General features: G+C 48.3%; 1 non-coding gene across 1 annotated transcript; it reads left to right on the forward strand.

The window, feature by feature from the left end:
- Positions 1 to 7,746: 7,746 nt before the first annotated feature.
- On the forward strand, positions 7,747 to 7,884 carry LOC114811401. The gene has a single exon (XR_003759105.1). It is a non-coding gene; the product is annotated as a small nucleolar RNA SNORA7 (small nucleolar RNA).
- Positions 7,885 to 8,769: the final 885 nt, after the last annotated feature.

The raw sequence follows: 8,769 nt of genomic DNA on the forward strand, positions 1-8,769 counted from the left end.
GATTTCAGAGTTGGTGAGGGAGGAGATAGTGCAGCGGTAGGAGATGACGAGATCGAGGGTGTGACCGAGTTGGTGAGTGGGCGCGGTATGGTGGAGGAGGAGGTCAGCAGAGTCGAGGAAGGATGGCAGGCGGGCGGCAGAGGAGTCATCGGGTACATCCATATGGATGTTGAAGTCTCCAAGGATCAGAGTGGGCAGAGAGAAGGAGAGAAGGAAGGTGAGAAAGGGGTCTAGGTGGTTGAAGAAGTCGGAGGTGGGAGCGGGAGGGCGGTAGATGACAGCGACAAGTATCTGGAGGGGGTGGTAGAGGTGAATGATATGGGCTTCGCAGGAGAGGAAGGAGAGGGAGGGGGGAGGAGGGATAGTGCGGAAGCGGCAACGGGGTGAGAGGAGGAAGCCAACGCCTCCTCCCTTACCGGTGAGTCTGGGGGAGTGGGAGAAGGAGAGGCCTCCGCTGGAGAGAGCAGCGGCGGAGACCGTGTCTTCGGGAGAGAGCCACGTTTCTGAAAGGGCGAGGAGGAGGAGAGAGCGGGAGAGGAAAAGGTCATGGACGAAAGGTAGCTTACCTGTAATAGAGCGGGGGTTCCAGAGGCCACACTTGAAAGTAGCTGTGGGTGCAAGGGGGGAGGGGGGAAAGGGCGGGGGGGAGGGGAGGGTTTGGATGGGAAGGAGGTGGCGGGACCCTGGATGGGGAGAGGGGGATGAGGGCTAGCGGTGGGACAGGAGGACTGGGATGGGGCATGGGTAGGGAAGAGAGAAGCGGGGAGGGGGTGAGGAGGGGGTTTGGTGGGGGGGAGAGTAGGGGGAGGGGGGAAGAGGGGTAGCGCTGGTAAAGTGGGGTTCTAGGGTGGGGGAGGTGGGGGGGAGGAGGCAGAGGAGAGAGGTGAAGGGGAAGGGGAAGGGGAGGATAGGAAGGGGCGGGAGGGAGGAGGGGGGGAGGAGGGACATGGTGAGGCCAGAGAGGTGGGTGGCAGCACTGACAACAATAAACAGTAACAAACGAAATCGGTAATATAGCAACATGATACAGTATGATTCAATACAGTAGTGTTAATAAGCGGGCGATGACTGGGGTCGGGGGTAGGCTTGATTAAGGGCCGACCTGATCAAACTCAAAGTCAGGCGGCTGGTGAGGCCAGAGAGGTGGGTGGCAGCACTGAGGACAATAAACAGTAACAAGCAAAATCGCTAATATAGCAACATGGTACAGTAAGATACAATACAATAGTGTTAATAAGCAGGCGAGAGCCTGGGTCTGCAAAACAGACTATCTGGGTTCTAATCCCGATTTCACCACTTTTCTGCTATATGAGCCTGGGCAAGTCATTCCACTTTTCTGTGCCTCTGTACCCTCATATGTGAAATGGCGATTAAGATTATGAACCCCATGAGGGACACGGACTGTGTCCAACCTGATTATTTTGTGTCTCCCTAGCACAAAGTACTGTGCCTGGCACATAATAAGGGCTTAAGAAATACCATTGAAAAAAAAAAATCTGTTTCTGATTCTCCAGGAAACTCACCACATCAGAGTGTCATTATCAATCCTGAGTTCAGTCATAAAAGATCTGCTATTTGCTGATAACCGGATTCTGGAATTTTACAAACAAAAAAACACACAGATGATTGTGAAACTGCAGAATCAGCAAAGTGCTTCAGAATGACAATAAACCAAAAGACCCAGTTTACATATTCTTATGAACAGTTCAGAATGCATTCAACTAAAATATTTTACTGCAGTTACTGAAATGTGTAGTCTGCTACTTAAAATCAATCATCTTTATTTTTTTAAACGATATTCGTTAAACACTTGATATGTGCCAGACACTGCACTAAGCCCTAGGTAGATACAAAGCTCATCAGGTTGGACATAGAAAAGCAGCTTGTCTCAGTGGAAAGAGCACAGTCTTGGGAATCAGAGGTCTTGGGTTATAATACCGACTCTGCCACTTGACAGCTGTATCTTTGGGCAAGTCACTTAACTTGTTTGTGCCTCAGTTACCTCATCTGTAAAATGGGGTTTAAGACTGTGAGCCCCACGTGGGACAACCTGATCACCTTATTTCCCCCCAGTGCTTAGAACAGTGCTTTGTACATAGTAAGCACTTAAATACCATCATTATTATAGTCTCTGTCCCACATGGGGCTGAGAGTCTTAATTCCCACTTTACAGATGGGGTAACCGAGGCCCAGAGAAGTGACGTGATGTACCCAAGGTAACCCAGGAGACAAGTGGCAGAGGTGGGATGAGAACCCAAGACTTTCTGTCTTCCAGGCCCATGCAATAGTCACTAGGCCATGCTGCTTCTATCCTTATCGAGTGCTTACTGGTTGCACAGCACTGTACTAAATACTTGGTAGAGTTCAATGCAAGAGAGTAGTTGAGGTACAGTAGTTGTTCCCTGCACACAGCAAGCTTAAAGTCTACAGTGGGAGACAGACATTAAATATAAATACATTATGGATATACATACAAGGGCTGAGGATGGAGAGAATATCAAGTGCCTAAGGATATCGATTCATGTCCAAAGAAGGGAGAGGAAATAGGGGAAATGGCTTAATCTGGGAGGGCCTCTAGGAGGAGTTGTGACCTTCCACAGATCACCGCCCTCTGTTTCTGTGGGTACCCATCCTTTCTGACCTCCCAGCCACTTGTCTCTCCCCACTTCAGTCTATACTTCGCTCTGCTGCCCAGATACATGTCTAAGACTGAGCTCCTTACCTTCCCTCCCAAACCCTGTCCTCCTCCTGACTTCCCTGTCAATGTGGAAGGCATGACCATCCTTCCCGTCACACAGGCCCGCAACCTTGGTGTCATCCTTGACTCAGCACTCTCATTCACCCCACACTTACAATCGGTCACCAACACCTGCCGGTCTCACCTTTACAATATCGCCAAGATCCACCCTTTCTTCTCCATCTAAACAGCTATCGTGCTGGTACAAGCTCTCATAATATCCCTACTGGATTATTGCGTCAGCCTCCTCTCTGATCTCCCTTCCTCCTGTCTCTTCCCACTCCACTCTATTCTTCATTCTGCTGCCGGGATCATCTTTCTACAGAAACGCTTTGTCACTCCCCTCCTCAAAAGCCTCCAGTGGTTGCCTATCAACCTTTGCATGAAACAAAAACTCTTCACTCTTGGCTTCAAAGCCCTCCATCAACTTGCCCCTTCCTACCTTACCTCCCTTCTCTCTTTCTACTGTCCACTCGCTACACTCTGCTCCTCTGCCGCTCACCTCCTCACTGTCTCCCATTCACACCTATCCCACCATTGACCCCTGGCCCATGTCCTGCCACTGTCCTGGAATGTCCTCCCTCCTCACATCCGCCAAACTAACTCTCTTCCCCTCTTCAAAGCCCTACTGAGAGCTCACCTCCTCCAAGAGGCCTTCCCAGACTGAGCCCCTCTTTCCCTCTGCTCCCACTCCCCCCTTCTCCCCCCACCCTCTGCCCTTCCCCCTTTCCCCTTCCCCTCCCCTCAGCACTGTGCTCATTTGTATATATTATTTATACCTTATTTATTTCGTTAATGAGGTGTACATCCCCTTGATTCTATTTATCTTGATGATGTTGTCTTGTTTTTGCTTTGTTCTGTTTTGCTTTGCTGTCTGTCTCCCCTGTTTAGACTGTGAGCCCATCATTCATTGTCTCTATCTGTTGTCAAACTGTACATTCCAAGGGCTTAGTACAGTGCTCTGCACATAGTAAGCGCTCAATAAATACTAATGATTGAATGATCTTTCTACAGAAACGTTCTGGGCATGTCACCACCCTCTTCAAAATTCTCCAATGGTTGCCTTTCAACCTTTGCATGAAGCAAACATTTCTCACTATTGGCGTCAAAGCTCTCCATTACCTTGCTGCCTCCTTCCTCACCTCCCTTCTCTCCTTCTATATCCCAGCCCACACACTCCACTCCTCTGGTGCTCACCTTCTCACTGTGCCTCATTCTCACCTGTCCCGCTGTCGACCCCTGGCCCACGTCTTACCTCTGGCCTGGAATGCCCTCCCTCCTCAAATCCGCCAAACAATCACATTTCCCTTCTTCAAAGTCATTCATTCATTCATTCATTCAATAGTATTTATTGAGCGCTTACTATGTGCAGAGCACTGTACTAAGCACTTGGGATGAACAAGTCGACAACAGATAGAGACAGTTCCTGCCGTTTGACGGGCTTACAGTCTAATCGGGGGAGACGGACAGACAAGAACAATGGCACTAAACAGCGTCAAGGGGAAGAACATCTCGTAAAAACAATGGCAACTAAATAGAATCAAGGCAATGTACAATTCATTAACAAAATAAACAGGGTAACGAAAATATATACAGTTGAGCGGACGAGTACAGTGCTGTGGGGATGGGAAGGGAGAGGTGGAGGAGCAGAGGGAAAAGGGGAAAATGAGGCTTTAGCTGCGGAGAGGTAAAGGGGGGATGGCAGAGGGAGTAGAGGGGGAAGAGGAGCTCAGTCTGGGAACGCCTCTTGGAGGAGGTGATTTTTAAGTAGGGTTTTGAAGAGGGAAAGAGAATCAGTTTGGCGGAGGTGAGGAGGGAGGGCGTTCCAGGACCGCGGGAGGACGTGACCCAGGGGTCGACGGCGGGATAGGCGAGACTGAGGGACGGTGAGGAGGTGGGCGGCAGAGGAGCGGAGCGTGCGGGGTGGGCGGTAGAAAGAGAGAAGGGAGGAGAGGTAGGAAGGGGCAAGGTGATGGAGAGCCTTGAAGCCTAGAGTGAGGAGTTTTTGTTTGGAGCGGAGGTCGATAGGCAACCACTGGAGTTGTTTAAGAAGGGGAGTGACATGCCCAGATCGTTTCTGCAGGAAGATGAGCCGGGCAGCGGAGTGAAGAATAGACCGGAGCGGGGCGAGAGAGGAGGAAGGGAGGTCAGAGAGAAGGCTGACACAGTAGTCTAGCCGGGATATAACGAGAGCCCGTAATAGTAAGGTAGCTGTTTGGGTGGAGAGGAAAGGGCGGATCTTGGCGATATTGTAGAGGTGAAACCGGCAGGTCTTGGTAACGGATAGGATGTGTGGGGTGAACGAGAGGGACGAGTCAAGGATGACACCGAGATTGCGGGCCTGAGAGACGGGAAGGATGGTCGTGCCATCCACGGTGATAGAGAAGTCTGGGAGAGGACCGGGTTTGGGAGGGAAGATGAGGAGCTCAGTCTTGCTCATGTTGAGTTTTAGGTGGCGGGCCGACATCCAGGTGGAGATGTCCCGGAGGCAGGAGGAGATGCGAGCCTGAAGGGAGGGGGAGAGGACAGGGGCGGAGATGTAGATCTGCGTGTCATCTGCGTAGAGATGGTAGTCAAAGCCGTGAGAGCGGATGAGTTCACCGAGGGAGTGAGTGTAAATGGAGAACAGAAGAGGGCCAAGAACTGACCCTTGAGGAACTCCAACAGTTAAAGGATGGGAGGGGGAGGAGGCTCCAGCGAAGGAGACCGAGAATGATCGGCCAGAGAGGTAAGAGGAGAACCAGGAGAGGACAGAGTCCGTGAAGCCAAGGTGAGATAAGGTATGGAGGAGGAGGGGATGGTCGACAGTGTCAAAGGCAGCAGAGAGGTCAAGGAGGATCAGAATGGAGTAGAAGCCATTGGATTTGGCAAGAAGGAGGTCATGGGTGACCTCAGAGAGAGCAGTCTCGGTAGAGTGGAGGGGACGGAACCTACTGAAGGCTCACCTCCTCCAAGAGGCCTTCCCAGATTAAGCCCCCCTTTTCCTCAGCTCCTCCTCCACTCCTCATAACCCCGATTTTCTCCCTTTGCTCTAATGCCCTGCCCCAGAGCACTTGTGTGTATATGTACATATTTATAATTCTATTTATTTATATTAATTCCTGTTTACTTGTTTTGATGTGCATATATCTTAAAATTTTATTTATTTATATTGATGCTATTGATGCCTGTTTACTTATTTTGATGTCTGTCGCCCCACTTCTAGACTGTAAGCACACTGTGGGCAGAGATTGTCTCTATTGTTGAATTGTATTTTCCAAGTGCTTAGTCAGTGCTCTGTACACAGTCAGCTCTAAATAAATATGACTGAATGAATGAATGAATGTTTTTAGCCAAACAAAGAAGTGGGAAAGGTAACTGAGAAAGTCATCCTGTGGGAGATAGTGTGTGGCACCAAAGTGGCATATCACACCTCAGCTCTCCAGACCTTATGAGTCTGGAGCTTCTGGAAAGATAATATTAAGGACAATTAATAATTATGGTATATGTTAAGTGCTTACTATGTGCCAGGCATTATACTAAGCTTTGGGGTAGATATAACATAATAGTATTGGACATAATCCCTGTCCCACATGGGGCTCACAATCTCAATCCCCATTTTATAGATGAGATAACTGAGGCCCAGAGAAGTGAAGTGATTTGCCCAAGGTCATATGGCAGACCAGTGGTGGAGCCAGAATTAGAACCCAGGATTAGACTCCCCGACCCATACTGTATCCACTACACTATGCTGGTACTCAGCAGTGTCGCAACAGAATTCTTGAGCAGTTTCATCAGCACTGTATTCTCTCCATGTTCAACATGAATTGGCAAGATAGATTGCCCAACGCTGAGAAACTGGGTTTGCTCGTTGTGGGCAGGGAACATGATTACCAACTCTGTTATATTGTACTCTCCAAAATGTTTAGTAAAGTGCTCGGCACACAGAAAACACTCAGTAAATATGATTGACCTAAGGAGGCCTTAGTTCCCTCCTCTGTGAAATGGGGATTCAGTGCCTGTTCTCCCTCCTATATAATAATGATGGTATTTGTTAAGCACTTACTATGTGCAAAGCACTGTTCTAAGTGCTGGAGAGGATACAAGGTAATCAGATTGTCCCATGTGGGGCTCACTGTTTTAATGCCCATTTTACAGATGAGTTAACTGAAGCACAGAGAAGTTAAATGACTTGCCCAAAGTCACATAGCTGACAAGTGGTGTAGCAGGGATTTGAACCCATGACCTCTGACTCCCCAGCCCGTACTCTTCCCACTGAACCATGCTGCTTCTTCTATATAGAGTGTGAGCTACAGGTGGGACAGGGACTGTGTCCGATCTGATTAACTTGCATTAATGCAGTGCATAGAACAGTGTTCTAAACATGGTAAGCACTCCATAACTATTGATGATTGATTGATTCAAATCAAAGTAATGCTCTTTCCTACAACACTGGACTTGAAACAAAAACACAGTAAAGCCTCATTAATTTCTATTCCTCTAAGCGGGAGGATGCGATCAATCAAACTTCAGCTCTGTTCCTTGGCCCTTTCTACTCCTGCCAAAGGAAGGCAGGCTTTGATGGAAAAGAGGATGAGTCTAATTTGCACTGTGGTTAACAAAGCCTCCAGCTGATGCAGGCAGCAGCAGCAGCAGAGATCCAGACATACAAGGAATCAACAGAGGAACAACAAAGTGGGGGAGAAAGGGGAGACTAAGGTCTCCAACTGTTCTTAAAGGGAGACAGAACAAATGAGAGCCTGGTAAGATAAACCTGAGCTTTACTCAGCCAAAGCCTGGTCCAGGGTACAGTTTGAAAGATTCCTAGTGGAAGCTGCATGGTCTACTGCGTAGAGCACAGGCCCAAGAGTCAAAAGGACCTGGTTTCTAATCCCAGCTCTGTGACTTGTCTGCTGTGTGACCCTGGGTAAGCCACTTCACTTCTCTGGGCTTCAGTTCCCTCATCTGAAAAATAGAATTGAATACTGTGAGCCTCACATGGGACACTGACTATGCCTAACCTGATTAGTTCCTTTTCAGGGTCACACCTGGAGAGTTTCCAGTCCTCTACCAGTCTCAACTACAGGAGGAAGGGTCAAGCAGAGGCATATCCATTCCATTCCTAGTTTGGGCAGTGGCTAGCAAGTGGAAGGCACTCTGCTACAAGTCAAAACTCACCTGTGCTGGGCAGCAGCGGCGTGGGACAGTCAAGGATGGAGACTCATGGTGACTGCGCTGAAGGAGACAATGGTAAATCAATTCTGTATTTTTACCAAGAAACTCTCTGGATCCACTACCAGAATAAATGCAGATGGAGGTGGGGCGTTCTGGGAGAGATATGTCCATGGCATCACTATGGGTCGGAGACAACTCCACGGCATAAAACAAGACAACCTGATTAGCTTGTATCTACCCCAGTGCTTAGTACAGTGCCTGGCACATAGTAACAGTTTAACAAATACCATAATTTTTAAAATAGGATAAAAGTCCAAGTTCTGGATACTTATCAGGAGGAACTAATGGTCTAATTGGGGGAGATAAGCAGAAACAAAGGGTATACAAAGGGAGTAGGAGGAAGAACAAAGAAACACTTGGTACCTATGGTTACATGGAAATATGAATAGGTGAATTCATTCATTCAATTGTATTTATTGAGCACTTACTATGTGCAGAGCAGTGTACTAAGCTCTTGGAATGTACAATTTGGCAACAGATAGAGATAATCCCTGCCCAACAAAGGGTTCACAGTCTGAACCAGGGAGACAGACAGCAAAACAAAACAGAAAAAAACACAAGTAGTCTGGCATAAATATCATCAAGACAAATAGAATAATAAATATATACACATCATTAACAAAATAGAGTAATAAATATTATATACAAATAGGCATAAGTGCTGTGGGGCAGAGAAGGGGAAAGAGCAGAGAGAGGGAGTATGGGGAATGGGGAGGGAAGGCAGAGCAGAGGGAAAGGAAGGGCTCAGTCTGGGAAGGCCTCCTGGAGGAGGTGAACTCTCAGTAGGGCTTTGAAGAGGGGAAGAGAGTTAGTTGGTG

This window comes from Ornithorhynchus anatinus, chromosome 4, assembly GCF_004115215.2.
Source record: "Ornithorhynchus anatinus isolate Pmale09 chromosome 4, mOrnAna1.pri.v4, whole genome shotgun sequence".
Classification (NCBI taxonomy): Eukaryota; Metazoa; Chordata; class Mammalia; order Monotremata; family Ornithorhynchidae; genus Ornithorhynchus; species Ornithorhynchus anatinus.